Source organism: Stigmatopora argus, chromosome 24, assembly GCF_051989625.1.
Source record: "Stigmatopora argus isolate UIUO_Sarg chromosome 24, RoL_Sarg_1.0, whole genome shotgun sequence".
Classification (NCBI taxonomy): domain Eukaryota; kingdom Metazoa; phylum Chordata; class Actinopteri; order Syngnathiformes; family Syngnathidae; genus Stigmatopora; species Stigmatopora argus.
In genome coordinates, this window is record NC_135410.1 from 195,001 (window position 1) to 212,042 (window position 17,042).

Below are 17,042 nucleotides of genomic sequence, written 5' to 3' on the forward strand. Positions count from 1 at the left end.
TACATGGGTGGGAGACTGCTTGGGAATACCAGGTGCTGTAAGCATCTTGTCAAAACCATTTTCGACATTTCATGGATGTTCATCTCCTTTTGACCTCCTAAATCATGAAAGACTTCCCTCCTCTGCACATCTCACAACATTTTATTGAAGCTCTCCTTCTGATAATCTTCATTCCCGTAGTTGTAGAAGTAATGAAGCAAAAGACGAGCAAGCGGCAACAAAGTCGACTCCTTTAACGAAGGGTTCTCCAAAGAGGACCCCTCACCCTCCACACCCGATCCAAATATCCAAATACACGATCCACATGCAAGACTATGGACCGTTCGGATTTCCAAAGGGGATTTGTTCAGCAACAATGTTGCTCACGGCCATACTACCCTGAAAACGCCCGATCTCGTCTGATCTCGGAAGCTAAGCAGGATTGGGCCTGGTTAGTACCTGGATGGGAGACCGCTTGGGAATACCCGGTGCTGTAAGCATCTTGTCAAAACCATTTTCGACATTTCATGGATGTTCATCTCCTTTTGACCTCCTAAATCATGAAAGACTTCCCTCCTCTGCACATCTCACAACATTTTATTGGAGCTCTCCTTCTGATAATCTTCATTCCCGTAGTTGTAGAAGTAATCAAGCAAAAGAAGAGCAAGCGGCAACAAAGTCGACTCCTTTAACGAAGGGTTCTCCAAAGAGGACCACTCACCCTCCACACCGGATCCAAATATCCAAATACACGATCCACATGCAAGACTATGGACCGTTCGGGTTTCCAAAGGGGATTTGTTCAGCGACAATGTTGCTCACGGCCATACTTCCCTGAAAACGCCCGATCTCGTCTGATCTCGTCTGATCTCGGAAGCTAAGCAGGGTTGGGCCTGGATAGTACCTGGATGGGAGACCGCTTGGGAATACCAGGTGCTGTAAGCATCTTGTCAAAACCATTTTCGACATTTCATGGATGTTCATCTCCTTTTGACCTCCTAAATCATGAAAGACTTCCCTCCTCTGCACATCTCACAACATTTTATTGAAGCTCTCCTGAAAATCTTCATTCCCGTAGTTGTAGAAGTAATAAAGCAAAAGAAGAGCAAGCGGCAACAAAGTCGACTCCTTTAACGAAGGGTTCTCCAAAGAGGACCACTCACCCTCCACACCGGATCCAGATATCCAAATACACGATCCACATGCAAGACTATGGACCGGTCGAATTTCCAAAGGGGATTTGTACAGCGACAATGGTGCTCACGGCCATACTACCCTGAAAACGCCCGATCTCGTCTGATCTCGGAAGCTAAGCAGGGTTGGGCCTGGTTAGTACCTGGATGGGAGACCGCTTGGGAATACCAGGTGCTGTAAGCATCTTGTCAAAACCATTTTCGACATTTCATGGATGTTCATCTCCTTTTGACCTCCTAAATCATGAAAGACTTCCCTCCTCTGCACATCTCACAACATTTTATTGAAGCTCTCCTTCTGATAATCTTCATTCCCGTAGTTGTAGAAGTAATAAAGCAAAAGAGGAGCAAGCGGCAACAAAGTCGACTCCTTTAACGAAGGGTTCTCCAAAGAGGACCCCTCACCCTCCACACCCGATCCAAATATCCAAATACACGATCCACATGCAAGACTATGGACCGTTCGGATTTCCAAAGGGGATTTGTTCAGCGACAATGTTGCTCACGGCCATACTACCCTGAAAACGCCCGATCTCGTCTGATCTCGGAAGCTAAGCAGGTTTGGGCCTGGTTAGTACCTGGATGGGAGACCGCTTGGGAATACCAGGTGCTGTAAGCATCTTGTCAAAACCATTTTCGACATTTCATGGATGTTCATCTCCTTTTGACCTCCTAAATCATGAAAGACTTCCCTCCTCTGCACATCTCACAACATTTTATTGAAGCTCTCCTTCTGATAATCTTCATTCCCGTAGTTGTAGAAGTAATAAAGCAAAAGAAGAGCAAGCGGCAACAAAGTCGACTCCTTTAACGAAGGGTTCTCCAAAGAGGACCCCTCACCCTCCACACCCGATCCAAATATCCAAATACACGATCCACATGCAAGACGATGGACCGTTCGGATTTCCAAAGGGGATTTGTTCAGCGACAATGTTGCTCACGGCCATACTACCCTGAAAACGCCCGATCTCGTCTCATCTCGGAAGCTAAGCAGGGTTGGGCCTGGTAAGTACCTGGATGGGAGACCGCTTGGGAATACCAGGTGCTGTAAGCATCTTGTCAAAACCATTTTCGACATTTCATGGATGTTCATCTCCTTTTGACCTCCTAAATCATGAAAGACTTCCCTCCTCTGCACATCTCACAACATTTTATTGAAGCTCTCCTTCTGATAATCTTCATTCCCGTAGTTGTAGAAGTAATAAAGCAAAAGAAGAGCAAGCGGCAACAAAGTCGACTCCTTTAACGAAGGGTTCTCCAAAGAGGACCCCTCACCCTCCACACCCGATCCAAATATCCAAATACACGATCCACATGCAAGACTATGGACCGTTCGGATTTCCAAAGGGGATTTGTTCAGCGACAGTGTTGCTCACGGCCATACTACCCTGAAAACGCCCGATCTCGTCTGATCTCGGAAGTTAAGCAGGGTTGGGCCTGGTTAGTACCTGGATGGGAGACCGCTTGGGAATACCAGGTGCTGCAAGCATCTTGTCAAAACCATTTTGGACATTTCATGGATGTTCATCTCCTTTTGACCTCCTAAATCATGAAAGACTTCCCTCCTCTGCACATCTCACAACATTTTATTGAAGCTCTCCTTCTGATAATCTTCATTCCCGTAGTTGTAGAGGTAATAAAGCAAAAGAAGAGCAAGCGGCAACAAAGTCGACTCCTTTAACGAAGGGTTCTCCAAAGAGGACCCCTCACCCTCCACACCCGATCCAAATATCCAAATACACGATCCACATGCAAGACTATGGACCGTTCGGATTTCCAAAGGGGATTTGTTCAGCGACAATGTTGCTCACGGCCTTTCTACCCTGAAAACGCCCGATCTCGTCTGATCTCGGAATCTAAGCAGGGTTGGGCCTGGTTAGTACCTGGATGGGAGACCGCTTGGGAATACCAGGTGCTGTAAGCATCTTGTCAAAACCATTTTCGACATTTCATGGATGTTCATCTCCTTTTGACCTCCTAAATCATGAAAGACTTCCCTCCTCTGCACATCTCACAACATTTTATTGAAGCTCTCCTTCTGATAATCTTCATTCCCGTAGTTGTAGAAGTAATAAAGCAAAAGAAGAGCAAGCGGCAACAAAGTCGACTCCTTTAACGAAGGGTTCTCCAAAGAGGACCCCTCACCCTCCACACCCGATCCAAATATCCAAATACACGATCCACATGCAAGACTATGGACCGTTCGGATTTCCAAAGGGGATTTGTTCAGCGTCAGTGTTGCTCACGGCCATACTACCCTGAAAACGCCCGATCTCGTCTGATCTCGGAAGCTAAGCAGGTTTGGGCCTGGTTAGTACCTGGATGGGAGACCGCTTGGGAATACCAGGTGCTGTAAGCATCTTGTCAAAACCATTTTCGACATTTCATGGATGTTCATCTCCTTTTGACCTCCTAAATCATGAAAGACTTCCCTCCTCTGCACATCTCACAACATTTTATTGAAGCTCTCCTTCTGATAATCTTCATTCCCGTAGTTGTAGAAGTAATAAAGCAAAAGAAGAGCAAGCGGCAACAAAGTCGACTCCTTTAACGAAGGGTTCTCCAAAGAGGACCCCTCACCCTCCACACCCGATCCAAATATCCAAATACACGATCCACATGCAAGACTATGGACCGTTCGGATTTCCAAAGGGGATTTGTTCAGCGACAATGTTGCTCACGGCCATTCTACCCTGAAAACGCCCGATCTCGTCTGATCTCGGAAGCTAAGCAGGGTTGGGCCTGGTTAGTACCTGGATGGGAGACTGCTTGGGAATACCAGGTGCTGTAAGCATCTTGTCAAAATCATTTTCGACCTTTCATGGATGTTCATCTCCTTTTGACCTCCTAAATCATGATAGACTTCCCTCCTCTGCACATCTCACAACATTTTATTGAAGCTCTCCTTCTGATAATCTTCATTCCCGTAGTTGTAGAAGTAATAAAGCAAAAGAAGAGCAAGCGGCAACAAAGTCGACTCCTTTAACGAAGGGTTCTCCAAAGAGGACCCCTCACCCTCCACACCCGATCCAAATATCCAAATACACGATCCACATGCAAGACTATGGACCGTTCGGATTTCCAAAGGGGATTTGTTCAGCGACAATGTTGCTCACGGCCATACTACCCTGAAAACGCCCGATCTCGTCTGATCTCGGAAGTTAAGCAGGGTTGGGCCTGGTTAGTACCTGGATGGGAGACCGCTTGGGAATACCAGGTGCTGTTAGCATCTTGTCAAAACCGTTTTCGACCTTTAATGGATGTTCATCTCCTTTTGACCTCCTAAATCATGAAAGACTTCCCTCCTCTGCACATCTCACAACATTTTATTGAAGCTCTCCTTCTGATAATCTTCATTCCCGTAGTTGTAGAAGTAATAAAGCAAAAGAAGAGCAAGCGGCAACAAAGTCGACTCCTTTAACGAAGGGTTCTCCAAAGAGGACCCCTCACCCTCCAAACCCGATCCAAATATCCAAATACACGATCCACATGCAAGACTATGGACCGTTCGGATTTCCAAAGGGGATTTGTTCAGCGACAATGTTGCTCACGGCCATACTACCCTGAAAACGCCCGATCTCGTCTGATCTCGGAAGCTAAGCAGGGTTGGGCCTGGTTAGTACCTGGATGGGAGACCGCTTGGGAATACCAGGTGCTGTAAGCATCTTGTCAAAACCATTTTCGACATTTCATGGATGTTCATCTCCTTATGACCTAAAAAATCATGAAAGACTTCCCTCCTCTGCACATCTCACAACATTTTTTTGAAGCTCTCCTTCTGATAATCTTCATTCCCGTAGTTGTAGAAGTAATAAAGCAAAAGAAGAGCAAGCGGCAACAAAGTCGACTCCTTTAACGAAGGGTTCTCCAAAGAGGACCCCTCACCCTCCACACCCGATCCAAATATCCAAATACACGATCCACATTCAAGACTATGGACCGTTCGGATTTCCAAAGGGGATTTGTTCAGCGACAATGTTGCTCACGGCCATACTACCCTGAAAACGCCCGATCTCGTCTGATCTCGGAAGCTAAGCAGGGTTGGGCCTGGTTAGTACCTGGATGGGAGACCGCTTGGGAATACCAGGTGCTGTAAGCATCTTGTCAAAACCATTTTCGACATTTCATGGATGTTCATCTCCTTATGACCTAAAAAATCATGAAAGACTTCCCTCCTCTGCACATCTCACAACATTTTTTTGAAGCTCTCCTTCTGATAATCTTCATTCCCGTAGTTGTAGAAGTAATAAAGCAAAAGAAGAGCAAGCGGCAACAAAGTCGACTCCTTTAACGAAGGGTTCTCCAAAGAGGACCCCTCACCCTCCACACCCGATCCAAATATCCAAATACACGATCCACATTCAAGACTATGGACCGTTCGGATTTCCAAAGGGGATTTGTTCAGCGATAATGTTGCTCACGGCCATACTACCCTGAAAACGCCCGATCTCGTCTGATCTCGGAAGCTAAGCAGGGTTGGGCCTGGTTAGTACCTGGATGGGAGACCGCTTGGGAATACCAGGTGCTGTAAGCATCTTGTCAAAACCATTTTCGACATTTGATGGATGTTCATCTCCTTTTGACCTCCTAAATCATGAAAGACTTCCCTCCTCTGCACATCTCACAACATTTTATTGAAGCTCTCCTTCTGATAATCTTCATTCCCGTAGTTGTAGAAGTAATAAAGCAAAAGAAGAGCAAGCGGCAACAAAGTCGACTCCTTTAACGAAGGGTTCTCCAAAGAGGACCCCTCACCCTCCACACCCGATCCAAATATCCAAATACACGATCCACATGCAAGACTATGGACCGTTCGGATTTCCAAAGGGGATTTGTTCAGCGAAAATGTTGCTCACGGCCATACTACCCTGAAAACGCCCGATCTCGTCTGATCTCGGAAGCTAAGCAGGGTTGGGCCTGGTTAGTACCTGGATGGGAGACCGCTTGGGAATACCAGGTGCTGTAAGCATCTTGTCATAACCATTTTCGACATTTCATGGATGTTCATCTCCTTTTGACCTCCTAAATCATGAAAGACTTCCCTCCTCTGCACATCTCACAACATTTTATTGAAGCTCTCCTTCTGATAATCTTCATTCCCGTAGTTGTAGAAGTAATAAAGCAAAAGAAGAGCAAGCGGCAACAAAGTTGACTCCTTTAACAAAGGGTTCTCCAAAGAGGACCCCTCACCTTCCACACCCGATCCAAATATCCAAATACACGATCCACATGCAAGACTATGGACCGTTCGGATTTCCAAAGGGGATTTGTTCAGCAACAATGTTGCTCACGGCCATACTACCCTGAAAACGCCCGATCTCGTCTGATCTCGGAAGCTAAGCAGGGTTGGGCCTGGTTAGTACCTAGATGGGAGACCGCTTGGGAATACCAGGTGCTGTAAGCATCTTGTCAAAACCATTTTCGACATTTCATGGATGTTCATCTCCTTTTGACCTCCTAAATCATGAAAGACTTCCCTCCTCTGCACATCTCACAACATTTTATTGAAGCTCTCCTTCTGATAATCTTCATTCCCGTAGTTGTAGAAGTAATAAAGCAAAAGAAGAGCAAGCGGCAACAAAGTCGACTCCTTTAACGAAGGGTTCTCCAAAGAGGACCCCTCACCCTCCACACCCGATCCAAATATCCAAATACACGATCCACATGCAAGACTATGGACCGTTCGGATTTCCAAAGGGGATTTGTTCAGCGACAATGTTGCTCACGGCCATACTACCCTGAAAACGCCCGATCTCGTCTGATCTCGGAAGCTAAGCAGGTTTGGGCCTGGTTAGTACCTGGATGGGAGACCGCTTGGGAATACCAGGTGCTGTAAGCATCTTGTCAAAACCATTTTCGACATTTCATGGATGTTCATCTCCTTTTGACCTCCTAAATCATGAAAGACTTCCCTCCTCTGCACATCTCACAACATTTTATTGAAGCTCTCCTTCTGATAATCTTCATTCCCGTAGTTGTAGAAGTAATAAAGCAAAAGAAGAGCAAGCGGCAACAAAGTCGACTCCTTTAACGAAGGGTTCTCCAAAGAGGACCCCTCACCCTCCACACCCGATCCAAATATCAAAATACACGATCCACATGCAAGACTATGGACCGTTCGGATTTCCAAAGGGGATTTGTTCAGCGACAATGTTGCTCACGGCCATACTACCCTGAAAACGCCCGATCTCGTCTGCTCCCGGGAGCTAAGCAGGGTTGGGCCTGCTTAGTACCTGGATGGGAGACCGCTTGGGAATACCAGGTGCTGTAAGCATCTTGTCAAAACCATTTTCGACATTTCATGGATGTTCATCTCCTTTTGACCTCCTAAATCATGAAAGACTTCCCTCCTCTGCACATCTCACAACATTTTATTGAAGCTCTCCTTCTGATAATCTTCATTCCCGTGGTTGTAGAAGTAATAAAGCAAAAGAAGAGCAAGCGGCAACAAAGTCGACTCCTTTAACGAAGGGTTCTCCAAAGAGGACCCCTCACCCTCCACACCCGATCCAAATATCCAAATACACGATCCACATGCAAGACTATGGACCGTTCGGATTTCCAAAGGGGATTTGTTCAGCGAAAATGTTGCTCACGGCCATACTACCCTGAAAACGCCCGATCTCGTCTGATCTCGGAAGCTAAGCAGGGTTGGGCCTGGTTAGTACCTGGATGGGAGACCGCTTGGGAATACCAGGTGCTGTAAGCATCTTGTCATAACCATTTTCGTCATTTCATGGATGTTCATCTCCTTTTGACCTCCTAAATCATGAAAGACTTCCCTCCTCTGCACATCTCACAACATTTTATTGAAGCTCTCCTTCTGATAATCTTCATTCCCGTATTTGTAGAAGTAATAAAGCAAAAGAAGAGCATGCGGCAACAAAGTCGACTCCTTTAACGAAGGGTTCTCCAAAGAGGACCCCTCACCCTCCACACCCGATCCAAATATCCAAATACACGATCCACATGCAAGACTATGGACCGTTCGGATTTCCAAAGGGGATTTGTTCAGCGGCATTGTTGCTCACGGCCATACTACCCTGAAAACGCCCGATCTCGTCTGATCTCGGAAGCTAAGCAGGTTTGGGCCTGGTTAGTACCTGGATGGGAGACCGCTTGGGAATACCAGGTGCTGTAAGCATCTTGTCAAAACCATTTTCGACATTTCATGGATGTTCATCTCCTTTTGACCTCCTAAATCATGAAAGACTTCCCTCCTCTGCACATCTCACAACATTTTATTGAAGCTCTCCTTCTGATAATCTTCATTCCCGTAGTTGTAGAAGTAATAAAGCAAAAGAAGAGCAAGCGGCAACAAAGTCGACTCCTTTAACGAAGGGTTCTCCAAAGAGGACCCCTCACCCTCCACACCCGATCCAAATATCAAAATACACGATCCACATGCAAGACTATGGACCGTTCGGATTTCCAAAGGGGATTTGTTCAGCGACAATGTTGCTCACGGCCATACTACCCTGAAAACGCCCGATCTCGTCTGCTCCCGGGAGCTAAGCAGGGTTGGGCCTGCTTAGTACCTGGATGGGAGACCGCTTGGGAATACCAGGTGCTGTAAGCATCTTGTCAAAACCATTTTCGACATTTCATGGATGTTCATCTCCTTTTGACCTCCTAAATCATGAAAGACTTCCCTCCTCTGCACATCTCACAACATTTTATTGAAGCTCTCCTTCTGATAATCTTCATTCCCGTGGTTGTAGAAGTAATAAAGCAAAAGAAGAGCAAGCGGCAACAAAGTCGACTCCTTTAACGAAGGGTTCTCCAAAGAGGACCCCTCACCCTCCACACCCGATCCAAATATCCAAATACACGATCCACATGCAAGACTATGGACCGTTCGGATTTCCAAAGGGGATTTGTTCAGCGAAAATGTTGCTCACGGCCATACTACCCTGAAAACGCCCGATCTCGTCTGATCTCGGAAGCTAAGCAGGGTTGGGCCTGGTTAGTACCTGGATGGGAGACCGCTTGGGAATACCAGGTGCTGTAAGCATCTTGTCATAACCATTTTCGTCATTTCATGGATGTTCATCTCCTTTTGACCTCCTAAATCATGAAAGACTTCCCTCCTCTGCACATCTCACAACATTTTATTGAAGCTCTCCTTCTGATAATCTTCATTCCCGTATTTGTAGAAGTAATAAAGCAAAAGAAGAGCATGCGGCAACAAAGTCGACTCCTTTAACGAAGGGTTCTCCAAAGAGGACCCCTCACCCTCCACACCCGATCCAAATATCCAAATACACGATCCACATGCAAGACTATGGACCGTTCGGATTTCCAAAGGGGATTTGTTCAGCGGCATTGTTGCTCACGGCCATACTACCCTGAAAACGCCCGATCTCGTCTGATCTCGGAAGCTAAGCAGGGTTGGGCCTGGTTAGTACCTGGATGGGAGACCGCTTGGGAATACCAGGTGCTGTAAGCATCTTGTCAAAACCATTTTCGACATTTCATGGATGTTCATCTCCTTTTGACCTCCTAAATCATGAAAGACTTCCCTCCTCTGCACATCTCACAACATTTTTTTGAAGCTCTCCTTCTGATAATCTTCATTCCCGTAGTTGTAGAAGTAATAAAGCAAAAGAAGAGCAAGCGGCAACAAAGTCGACTCCTTTAACGAAGGGTTCTCCAAAGAGGACCCCTCACCCTCCACACCCGATCCAAATATCCAAATACACGATCCACATTCAAGACTATGGACCGTTCGGATTTCCAAAGGGGATTTGTTCAGCGATAATGTTGCTCACGGCCATACTACCCTGAAAACGCCCGATCTCGTCTGATCTCGGAAGCTAAGCAGGGTTGGGCCTGGTTAGTACCTGGATGGGAGACCGCTTGGGAATACCAGGTGCTGTAAGCATCTTGTCAAAACCATTTTCGACATTTGATGGATGTTCATCTCCTTTTGACCTCCTAAATCATGAAAGACTTCCCTCCTCTGCACATCTCACAACATTTTATTGAAGCTCTCCTTCTGATAATCTTCATTCCCGTAGTTGTAGAAGTAATAAAGCAAAAGAAGAGCAAGCGGCAACAAAGTCGACTCCTTTAACGAAGGGTTCTCCAAAGAGGACCCCTCACCCTCCACACCCGATCCAAATATCCAAATACACGATCCACATGCCAGACTATGGACCGTTCGGATTTCCAAAGGGGATTTGTTCAGCGACAATGTTGCTCACGGCCATACTACCCTGAAAACGCCCGATCTCGTCTGATCTCGGAAGCTAAGCAGGGTTGGGCCTGGTTAGTACCTGGATGGGAGACCGCTTGGGAATACCAGGTGCTGTAAGCAGCTTGTCAAAACCGTTTTCGACATTTCATGGATGTTCATCTCCTTTTGACCTCCTAAATCATGAAAGACTTCCCTCCTCTGCACATCTCACAACATTTTATTGAAGCTCTCCTTCTGATAATCTTCATTCCCGTAGTTGTAGAAGTAATAAAGCAAAAGAAGAGCAAGCGGCAACAAAGTCGACTCCTTTAACGAAGGGTTCTCCAAAGAGGACCCCTCACCCTCCACACCCGATCCAAATATCCAAATACACGATCCACATGCAAGACTATGGACCGTTCGGATTTCCAAAGGGGATTTGTTCAGCGAAAATGTTGCTCACGGCCATACTACCCTGAAAACGCCCGATCTCGTCTGATCTCGGAAGCTAAGCAGGGTTGGGCCTGGTTAGTACCTGGATGGGAGACCGCTTGGGAATACCAGGTGCTGTAAGCATCTTGTCATAACCATTTTCGACATTTCATGGATGTTCATCTCCTTTTGACCTCCTAAATCATGAAAGACTTCCCTCCTCTGCACATCTCACAACATTTTATTGAAGCTCTCCTTCTGATAATCTTCATTCCCGTATTTGTAGAAGTAATAAAGCAAAAGAAGAGCATGCGGCAACAAAGTCGACTCCTTTAACGAAGGGTTCTCCAAAGAGGACCCCTCACCCTCCACACCCGATCCAAATATCCAAATACACGATCCACATGCAAGACTATGGACCGTTCGGATTTCCAAAGGGGATTTGTTCAGCGGCATTGTTGCTCACGGCCATACTACCCTGAAAACGCCCGATCTCGTCTGATCTCGGAAGCTAAGCAGGGTTGGGCCTGGTTAGTACCTGGATGGGAGACCGCTTGGGAATACCAGGTGCTGTAAGCATCTTGTCAAAACCATTTTCGACATTTCATGGATGTTCATCTCCTTTTGACCTCCTAAATCATGAAAGACTTCCCTCCTCTGCACATCTCACAACATTTTATTGAAGCTCTCCTTCTGATAATCTTCATTCCCGTAGTTGTAGAAGTAATAAAGCAAAAGAGGAGCAAGCGGCAACAAAGTCGACTCCTTTAACGAAGGGTTCTCCAAAGAGGACCCCTCACCCTCCACACCCGATCCAAATATCCAAATACAAGATCCACATGCAAGACTATGGACCGTTCGGATTTCCAAAGGAGATTTGTTCAGCGACAATGTTGCTCACGGCCATACTACCCTGAAAACGCCCGATCTCGTCTGATCTCGGAAGCTAAGAAGGGTTGGGCCTGGTTAGTACCTGGATGGGAGACCGCTTGGGAATACCAGGTGCTGTAAGCATCTTGTCAAAACCATTTTCGACATTTTATGGATGTTCATCTCCTTTTGACCTCCTAAATCATGAAAGACTTCCCTCCTCTGCACATCTCACAACATTTTATTGAAGCTCTCCTTCTGATAATCTTCATTCCCGTAGTTGTAGAAGTAATAAAGCAAAAGAAGAGCAAGCGGCAACAAAGTCGACTCCTTTAACGAAGGGTTCTCCAAAGAGGACCCCTCACCCTCCACACCCGATCCAAATATCCAAATACACGATCCACATGCAAGACTATGGACCGTTCGGATTTCCAAAGGGGATTTGTTCAGCGACAATGTTGCTCACGGCCATACTACCCTGAAAACGCCCGATCTCGTCTGATCTCGGGAGCTAAGCAGGGTTGGGCCTGGTTAGTACCTGGATGGGAGACCGCTTGGGAATACCAGGTGCTGTAAGCATCTTGTCAAAACCATTTTCGACATTTCATGGATGTTCATCTCCTTTTGACCTCCTAAATCATGAAAGACTTCCCTCCTCTGCACATCTCACAACATTTTATTGAAGCTCTCCTTCTGATAATCTTCATTCCCGTAGTTGTAGAAGTAATAAAGCAAAAGAGGAGCAAGCGGCAACAAAGTTGACTCCTTTAACGAAGGGTTCTCCAAAGAGGACCCCTCACCCTCCACACCCGATCCAAATATCCAAATACACGATCCACATGCAAGACTATGGACCGTTCGGATTTCCAAAGGGGATTTGTTCAGCGGCAATGTTGCTCACGGCCATACTACCCTGAAAATGCCCGATCTCGTCTGATCTCGGAAGCTAAGAAGGGTTGGGCCTGGTTAGTACCTGGATGGGAGACCGCTTGGGAATACCAGGTGCTGTAAGCATCTTGTCAAAACCATTTTCGACATTTTATGGATGTTCATCTCCTTTTGACCTCCTAAATCATGAAAGACTTCCCTCCTCTGCACATCTCACAACATTTTATTGAAGCTCTCCTTCTGATAATCTTCATTCCCGTAGTTGTAGAAGTAATAAAGCAAAAGAAGAGCAAGCGGCAACAAAGTCGACTCCTTTAACGAAGGGTTCTCCAAAGAGGACCCCTCACCCTCCACACCCGATCCAAATATCCAAATACACGATCCACATGCAAGACTATGGACCGTTCGGATTTCCAAAGGGGATTTGTTCAGCGACAATGTTGCTCACGGCCATACTACCCTGAAAACGCCCGATCTCGTCTGCTCCCGGGAGCTAAGCAGGGTTGGGCCTGCTTAGTACCTGGATGGGAGACCGCTTGGGAATACCAGGTGCTGTAAGCATCTTGTCAAAACCATTTTCGACATTTCATGGATGTTCATCTCCTTTTGACCTCCTAAATCATGAAAGACTTCCCTCCTCTGCACATCTCACAACATTTTATTGAAGCTCTCCTTCTGATAATCTTCATTCCCGTGGTTGTAGAAGTAATAAAGCAAAAGAAGAGCAAGCGGCAACAAAGTCGACTCCTTTAACGAAGGGTTCTCCAAAGAGGACCCCTCACCCTCCACACCCGATCCAAATATCCAAATACACGATCCACATGCAAGACTATGGACCGTTCGGATTTCCAAAGGGGATTTGTTCAGCGAAAATGTTGCTCACGGCCATACTACCCTGAAAACGCCCGATCTCGTCTGATCTCGGAAGCTAAGCAGGGTTGGGCCTGGTTAGTACCTGGATGGGAGACCGCTTGGGAATACCAGGTGCTGTAAGCATCTTGTCATAACCATTTTCGACATTTCATGGATGTTCATCTCCTTTTGACCTCCTAAATCATGAAAGACTTCCCTCCTCTGCACATCTCACAACATTTTATTGAAGCTCTCCTTCTGATAATCTTCATTCCCGTATTTGTAGAAGTAATAAAGCAAAAGAAGAGCATGCGGCAACAAAGTCGACTCCTTTAACGAAGGGTTCTCCAAAGAGGACCCCTCACCCTCCACACCCGATCCAAATATCCAAATACACGATCCACATGCAAGACTATGGACCGTTCGGATTTCCAAAGGGGATTTGTTCAGCGGCATTGTTGCTCACGGCCATACTACCCTGAAAACGCCCGATCTCGTCTGATCTCGGAAGCTAAGCAGGGTTGGGCCTGGTTAGTACCTGGATGGGAGACCGCTTGGGAATACCAGGTGCTGTAAGCATCTTGTCAAAACCATTTTCGACATTTCATGGATGTTCATCTCCTTTTGACCTCCTAAATCATGAAAGACTTCCCTCCTCTGCACATCTCACAACATTTTATTGAAGCTCTCCTTCTGATAATCTTCATTCCCGTAGTTGTAGAAGTAATAAAGCAAAAGAGGAGCAAGCGGCAACAAAGTCGACTCCTTTAACGAAGGGTTCTCCAAAGAGGACCCCTCACCCTCCACACCCGATCCAAATATCCAAATACAAGATCCACATGCAAGACTATGGACCGTTCGGATTTCCAAAGGGGATTTGTTCAGCGACAGTGTTGCTCACGGCCATACTACCCTGAAAACGCCCGATCTCGTCTGATCTCGGAAGCTAAGCAGGTTTGGGCCTGGTTAGTACCTGGATGGGAGACCGCTTGGGAATACCAGGTGCTGTAAGCATCTTGTCAAAACCATTTTCGACATTTCATGGATGTTCATCTCCTTTTGACCTCCTAAATCATGAAAGACTTCCCTCCTCTGCACATCTCACAACATTTTATTGAAGCTCTCCTTCTGATAATCTTCATTCCCGTAGTTGTAGAAGTAATAAAGCAAAAGAAGAGCAAGCGGCAACAAAGTCGACTCCTTTAACGAAGGGTTCTCCAAAGAGGACCCCTCACCCTCCACACCCGATCCAAATATCCAAATACACGATCCACATGCAAGACTATGGACCGTTCGGATTTCCAAAGGGGATTTGTTCAGCGACAATGTTGCTCACGGCCATACTACCCTGAAAACGCCCGATCTCGTCTGATCTCGGAAGCTAAGCAGGGTTGGGCCTGGTTAGTACCTGGATGGGAGACCGCTTGGGAATACCAGGTGCTGTAAGCATCTTGTCAAAACCATTTTCGACATTTCATGGATGTTCATCTCCTTTTGACCTCCTAAATCATGAAAGACTTCCCTCCTCTGCACATCTCACAACATTTTATTGAAGCTCTCCTTCTGATAATCTTCATTCCCGTAGTTGTAGAAGTAATAAAGCAAAAGAGGAGCAAGCGGCAACAAAGTTGACTCCTTTAACGAAGGGTTCTCCAAAGAGGACCCCTCACCCTCCACACCCGATCCAAATATCCAAATACACGATCCACATGCAAGACTATGGACCGTTCGGATTTCCAAAGGGGATTTGTTCAGCGACAATGCTGCTCACGGCCATACTACCCCGAAAACGTCCGATCTCGTCTGATCTCGGAAGCTAAGCAGGGTTGGGCCTGGTTAGTACCTGGATGGGAGACCGCTTTGGAATACCAGGTGCTGTAAGCATCTTGTCAAAACCATTTTCGACATTTCATGGATGTTCATCTCCTTTTGACCTCCTAAATCATGAAAGACTTCCCTCCTCTGCACATCTCACAACATTTTATTGAAGCTCTCCTTCTGATAATCTTCATTCCCGTAGTTGTAGAAGTAATAAAGCAAAAGAAGAGCAAGCGGCAACAAAGTCGACTCCTTTAACGAAGGGTTCTCCAAAGAGGACCCCTCACCCTCCACACCCGATCCAAATATCCAAATACACGATCCACATGCAAGACTATGGACCGTTCGGATTTCCAAAGGGGATTTGTTCAGCGGCAATGTTGCTCACGGCCATACTACCCTGAAAACGCCCGATCTCGTCTGATCTCGGAAGCTAAGCAGGGTTGGGCCTGGTTAGTACCTGGATGGGAGACCGCTTGGGAATACCAGGTGCTGTAAGCATCTTGTCAAAACCATTTTCGACATTTCATGGATGTTCATCTCCTTTTGACCTCCTAAATCATGAAAGACTTCCCTCCTCTGCACATCTCACAACATTTTATTGAAGCTCTCCTTCTGATAATCTTCATTCCCGTAGTTGTAGAAGTAATAAAGCAAAAGAGGAGCAAGCGGCAACAAAGTTGACTCCTTTAACGAAGGGTTCTCCAAAGAGGACCCCTCACCCTCCACACCCGATCCAAATATCCAAATACACGATCCACATGCAAGACTATGGACCGTTCGGATTTCCAAAGGGGATTTGTTCAGCGACAATGCTGCTCACGGCCATACTACCCCGAAAACGTCCGATCTCGTCTGATCTCGGAAGCTAAGCAGGGTTGGGCCTGGTTAGTACCTGGATGGGAGACCGCTTTGGAATACCAGGTGCTGTAAGCATCTTGTCAAAACCATTTTCGACATTTCATGGATGTTCATCTCCTTTTGACCTCCTAAATCATGAAAGACTTCCCTCCTCTGCACATCTCACAACATTTTATTGAAGCTCTCCTTCTGATAATCTTCATTCCCGTAGTTGTAGAAGTAATAAAGCAAAAGAAGAGCAAGCGGCAACAAAGTCGACTCCTTTAACGAAGGGTTCTCCAAAGAGGACCCCTCACCCTCCACACCCGATCCAAATATCCAAATACACGATCCACATGCAAGACTATGGACCGTTCGGATTTCCAAAGGGGATTTGTTCTGCGACAATGTTGCTCACGGCCATACTACCCTGAAAACCCCCGATCTCGTCTGATCAAGGAAGCTAAGCAGGGTTGGGCCTGGTTAGTACCTGGATGGGAGACCGCTTGGGAATACCAGGTGCTGTAAGCATCTTGTCAAAACCATTTTCGACATTTCATGGATGTTCATCTCCTTTTGACCTCCTAAATCATGAAAGACTTCCCTCCTCTGCACATCTCACAACATTTTATTGAAGCTCTCCTTCTGATAATCTTCATTCCCGTAGTTGTAGAAGTAATAAAGCAAAAGAAGAGCAAGCGGCAACAAAGTCGACTCCTTTAACGAAGGGTTCTCCAAAGATGACCCCTCACCCTCCACACCCGATCCAAATATCCAAATACACGATCCACATGCAAGACTATGGACCGTTCGGATTTCCAAAGGGGATTTGTTCAGCGACAATGTTGCTCACGGCCATACTACCCTGAAAACGCCCGATCTCGTCTGATCTCGGAAGCTAAGCAGGGTTGGGCCTGGTTAGTACCTGGATGGGAGACCGCTTGGGAATACCAGGTGCTGTAAGCATCTTGTCAAAACCATTTTCGACATTT

At 46.4% G+C, this 17,042-nt stretch overlaps 36 non-coding genes and 4 pseudogenes across 36 annotated transcripts in view; all 40 read left to right on the forward strand.

Annotated features, from left to right (window-relative positions):
• LOC144069572 (5S ribosomal RNA) overlaps positions 1-44 on the forward strand; it is a 119-nt gene extending 75 nt beyond the window's left edge. The window contains exon 1 of the ribosomal RNA XR_013298626.1: positions 1-44. This exon is cut by the window's left edge and continues 75 nt beyond it. This is a non-coding gene — a ribosomal RNA (5S ribosomal RNA).
• Positions 45-360: 316 nt separating this feature from the next.
• Positions 361-479, forward strand: LOC144070181 (5S ribosomal RNA). Its single transcript, XR_013299119.1, has one exon. It is a non-coding gene; the product is annotated as a 5S ribosomal RNA (ribosomal RNA).
• Positions 480-795: 316 nt separating this feature from the next.
• LOC144069591 (5S ribosomal RNA) lies at positions 796-924 on the forward strand (annotated as a pseudogene).
• Positions 925-1,237: 313 nt separating this feature from the next.
• LOC144069800 (5S ribosomal RNA) lies at positions 1,238-1,356 on the forward strand. The gene has a single exon (XR_013298756.1). It is a non-coding gene; the product is annotated as a 5S ribosomal RNA (ribosomal RNA).
• A 316-nt stretch (positions 1,357-1,672) lies between these two features.
• Positions 1,673-1,791, forward strand: LOC144070148 (5S ribosomal RNA). Its single transcript, XR_013299088.1, has one exon. It is a non-coding gene; the product is annotated as a 5S ribosomal RNA (ribosomal RNA).
• A 316-nt stretch (positions 1,792-2,107) lies between these two features.
• On the forward strand, positions 2,108-2,226 carry LOC144069538 (5S ribosomal RNA). The gene has a single exon (XR_013298594.1). It is a non-coding gene; the product is annotated as a 5S ribosomal RNA (ribosomal RNA).
• Positions 2,227-2,542: 316 nt separating this feature from the next.
• Positions 2,543-2,661, forward strand: LOC144069990 (5S ribosomal RNA). Its single transcript, XR_013298936.1, has one exon. It is a non-coding gene; the product is annotated as a 5S ribosomal RNA (ribosomal RNA).
• A 316-nt stretch (positions 2,662-2,977) lies between these two features.
• LOC144069588 (5S ribosomal RNA) lies at positions 2,978-3,096 on the forward strand. The gene has a single exon (XR_013298641.1). It is a non-coding gene; the product is annotated as a 5S ribosomal RNA (ribosomal RNA).
• A 316-nt stretch (positions 3,097-3,412) lies between these two features.
• Positions 3,413-3,531, forward strand: LOC144070149 (5S ribosomal RNA). Its single transcript, XR_013299089.1, has one exon. It is a non-coding gene; the product is annotated as a 5S ribosomal RNA (ribosomal RNA).
• Positions 3,532-3,847: 316 nt separating this feature from the next.
• LOC144070216 (5S ribosomal RNA) lies at positions 3,848-3,966 on the forward strand. The gene has a single exon (XR_013299153.1). It is a non-coding gene; the product is annotated as a 5S ribosomal RNA (ribosomal RNA).
• A 316-nt stretch (positions 3,967-4,282) lies between these two features.
• On the forward strand, positions 4,283-4,401 carry LOC144069467 (5S ribosomal RNA). The gene has a single exon (XR_013298526.1). It is a non-coding gene; the product is annotated as a 5S ribosomal RNA (ribosomal RNA).
• Positions 4,402-4,717: 316 nt separating this feature from the next.
• Positions 4,718-4,836, forward strand: LOC144069801 (5S ribosomal RNA). Its single transcript, XR_013298757.1, has one exon. It is a non-coding gene; the product is annotated as a 5S ribosomal RNA (ribosomal RNA).
• Positions 4,837-5,152: 316 nt separating this feature from the next.
• LOC144069803 (5S ribosomal RNA) lies at positions 5,153-5,271 on the forward strand. The gene has a single exon (XR_013298759.1). It is a non-coding gene; the product is annotated as a 5S ribosomal RNA (ribosomal RNA).
• Positions 5,272-5,587: 316 nt separating this feature from the next.
• Positions 5,588-5,706, forward strand: LOC144069804 (5S ribosomal RNA). Its single transcript, XR_013298760.1, has one exon. It is a non-coding gene; the product is annotated as a 5S ribosomal RNA (ribosomal RNA).
• A 316-nt stretch (positions 5,707-6,022) lies between these two features.
• Positions 6,023-6,141, forward strand: LOC144069805 (5S ribosomal RNA). Its single transcript, XR_013298761.1, has one exon. It is a non-coding gene; the product is annotated as a 5S ribosomal RNA (ribosomal RNA).
• A 316-nt stretch (positions 6,142-6,457) lies between these two features.
• On the forward strand, positions 6,458-6,576 carry LOC144069926 (5S ribosomal RNA). Its single transcript, XR_013298875.1, has one exon. It is a non-coding gene; the product is annotated as a 5S ribosomal RNA (ribosomal RNA).
• Positions 6,577-6,892: 316 nt separating this feature from the next.
• Positions 6,893-7,011, forward strand: LOC144070150 (5S ribosomal RNA). Its single transcript, XR_013299090.1, has one exon. It is a non-coding gene; the product is annotated as a 5S ribosomal RNA (ribosomal RNA).
• Positions 7,012-7,327: 316 nt separating this feature from the next.
• Positions 7,328-7,446, forward strand: LOC144069727 (5S ribosomal RNA; annotated as a pseudogene).
• Positions 7,447-7,762: 316 nt separating this feature from the next.
• LOC144069806 (5S ribosomal RNA) lies at positions 7,763-7,881 on the forward strand. The gene has a single exon (XR_013298762.1). It is a non-coding gene; the product is annotated as a 5S ribosomal RNA (ribosomal RNA).
• Positions 7,882-8,197: 316 nt separating this feature from the next.
• Positions 8,198-8,316, forward strand: LOC144070151 (5S ribosomal RNA). The gene has a single exon (XR_013299091.1). It is a non-coding gene; the product is annotated as a 5S ribosomal RNA (ribosomal RNA).
• Positions 8,317-8,632: 316 nt separating this feature from the next.
• Positions 8,633-8,751, forward strand: LOC144069728 (5S ribosomal RNA; annotated as a pseudogene).
• A 316-nt stretch (positions 8,752-9,067) lies between these two features.
• On the forward strand, positions 9,068-9,186 carry LOC144069807 (5S ribosomal RNA). The gene has a single exon (XR_013298763.1). It is a non-coding gene; the product is annotated as a 5S ribosomal RNA (ribosomal RNA).
• Positions 9,187-9,502: 316 nt separating this feature from the next.
• On the forward strand, positions 9,503-9,621 carry LOC144069809 (5S ribosomal RNA). The gene has a single exon (XR_013298764.1). It is a non-coding gene; the product is annotated as a 5S ribosomal RNA (ribosomal RNA).
• A 316-nt stretch (positions 9,622-9,937) lies between these two features.
• Positions 9,938-10,056, forward strand: LOC144069810 (5S ribosomal RNA). Its single transcript, XR_013298765.1, has one exon. It is a non-coding gene; the product is annotated as a 5S ribosomal RNA (ribosomal RNA).
• A 316-nt stretch (positions 10,057-10,372) lies between these two features.
• On the forward strand, positions 10,373-10,491 carry LOC144069811 (5S ribosomal RNA). Its single transcript, XR_013298766.1, has one exon. It is a non-coding gene; the product is annotated as a 5S ribosomal RNA (ribosomal RNA).
• Positions 10,492-10,807: 316 nt separating this feature from the next.
• On the forward strand, positions 10,808-10,926 carry LOC144069812 (5S ribosomal RNA). The gene has a single exon (XR_013298767.1). It is a non-coding gene; the product is annotated as a 5S ribosomal RNA (ribosomal RNA).
• Positions 10,927-11,242: 316 nt separating this feature from the next.
• LOC144069813 (5S ribosomal RNA) lies at positions 11,243-11,361 on the forward strand. Its single transcript, XR_013298768.1, has one exon. It is a non-coding gene; the product is annotated as a 5S ribosomal RNA (ribosomal RNA).
• Positions 11,362-11,677: 316 nt separating this feature from the next.
• On the forward strand, positions 11,678-11,796 carry LOC144070111 (5S ribosomal RNA). Its single transcript, XR_013299053.1, has one exon. It is a non-coding gene; the product is annotated as a 5S ribosomal RNA (ribosomal RNA).
• A 316-nt stretch (positions 11,797-12,112) lies between these two features.
• On the forward strand, positions 12,113-12,231 carry LOC144070004 (5S ribosomal RNA). Its single transcript, XR_013298951.1, has one exon. It is a non-coding gene; the product is annotated as a 5S ribosomal RNA (ribosomal RNA).
• A 316-nt stretch (positions 12,232-12,547) lies between these two features.
• On the forward strand, positions 12,548-12,666 carry LOC144070251 (5S ribosomal RNA). The gene has a single exon (XR_013299187.1). It is a non-coding gene; the product is annotated as a 5S ribosomal RNA (ribosomal RNA).
• Positions 12,667-12,982: 316 nt separating this feature from the next.
• On the forward strand, positions 12,983-13,101 carry LOC144069729 (5S ribosomal RNA; annotated as a pseudogene).
• A 316-nt stretch (positions 13,102-13,417) lies between these two features.
• On the forward strand, positions 13,418-13,536 carry LOC144069815 (5S ribosomal RNA). Its single transcript, XR_013298770.1, has one exon. It is a non-coding gene; the product is annotated as a 5S ribosomal RNA (ribosomal RNA).
• Positions 13,537-13,852: 316 nt separating this feature from the next.
• Positions 13,853-13,971, forward strand: LOC144069816 (5S ribosomal RNA). Its single transcript, XR_013298771.1, has one exon. It is a non-coding gene; the product is annotated as a 5S ribosomal RNA (ribosomal RNA).
• Positions 13,972-14,287: 316 nt separating this feature from the next.
• Positions 14,288-14,406, forward strand: LOC144070152 (5S ribosomal RNA). Its single transcript, XR_013299092.1, has one exon. It is a non-coding gene; the product is annotated as a 5S ribosomal RNA (ribosomal RNA).
• Positions 14,407-14,722: 316 nt separating this feature from the next.
• On the forward strand, positions 14,723-14,841 carry LOC144069817 (5S ribosomal RNA). Its single transcript, XR_013298772.1, has one exon. It is a non-coding gene; the product is annotated as a 5S ribosomal RNA (ribosomal RNA).
• Positions 14,842-15,157: 316 nt separating this feature from the next.
• On the forward strand, positions 15,158-15,276 carry LOC144069547 (5S ribosomal RNA). Its single transcript, XR_013298603.1, has one exon. It is a non-coding gene; the product is annotated as a 5S ribosomal RNA (ribosomal RNA).
• Positions 15,277-15,592: 316 nt separating this feature from the next.
• LOC144069818 (5S ribosomal RNA) lies at positions 15,593-15,711 on the forward strand. The gene has a single exon (XR_013298773.1). It is a non-coding gene; the product is annotated as a 5S ribosomal RNA (ribosomal RNA).
• Positions 15,712-16,027: 316 nt separating this feature from the next.
• Positions 16,028-16,146, forward strand: LOC144069548 (5S ribosomal RNA). Its single transcript, XR_013298604.1, has one exon. It is a non-coding gene; the product is annotated as a 5S ribosomal RNA (ribosomal RNA).
• Positions 16,147-16,462: 316 nt separating this feature from the next.
• On the forward strand, positions 16,463-16,581 carry LOC144069681 (5S ribosomal RNA). Its single transcript, XR_013298728.1, has one exon. It is a non-coding gene; the product is annotated as a 5S ribosomal RNA (ribosomal RNA).
• A 316-nt stretch (positions 16,582-16,897) lies between these two features.
• LOC144069819 (5S ribosomal RNA) lies at positions 16,898-17,016 on the forward strand. The gene has a single exon (XR_013298774.1). It is a non-coding gene; the product is annotated as a 5S ribosomal RNA (ribosomal RNA).
• The last annotated feature ends 26 nt before the right edge of the window (positions 17,017-17,042 follow it).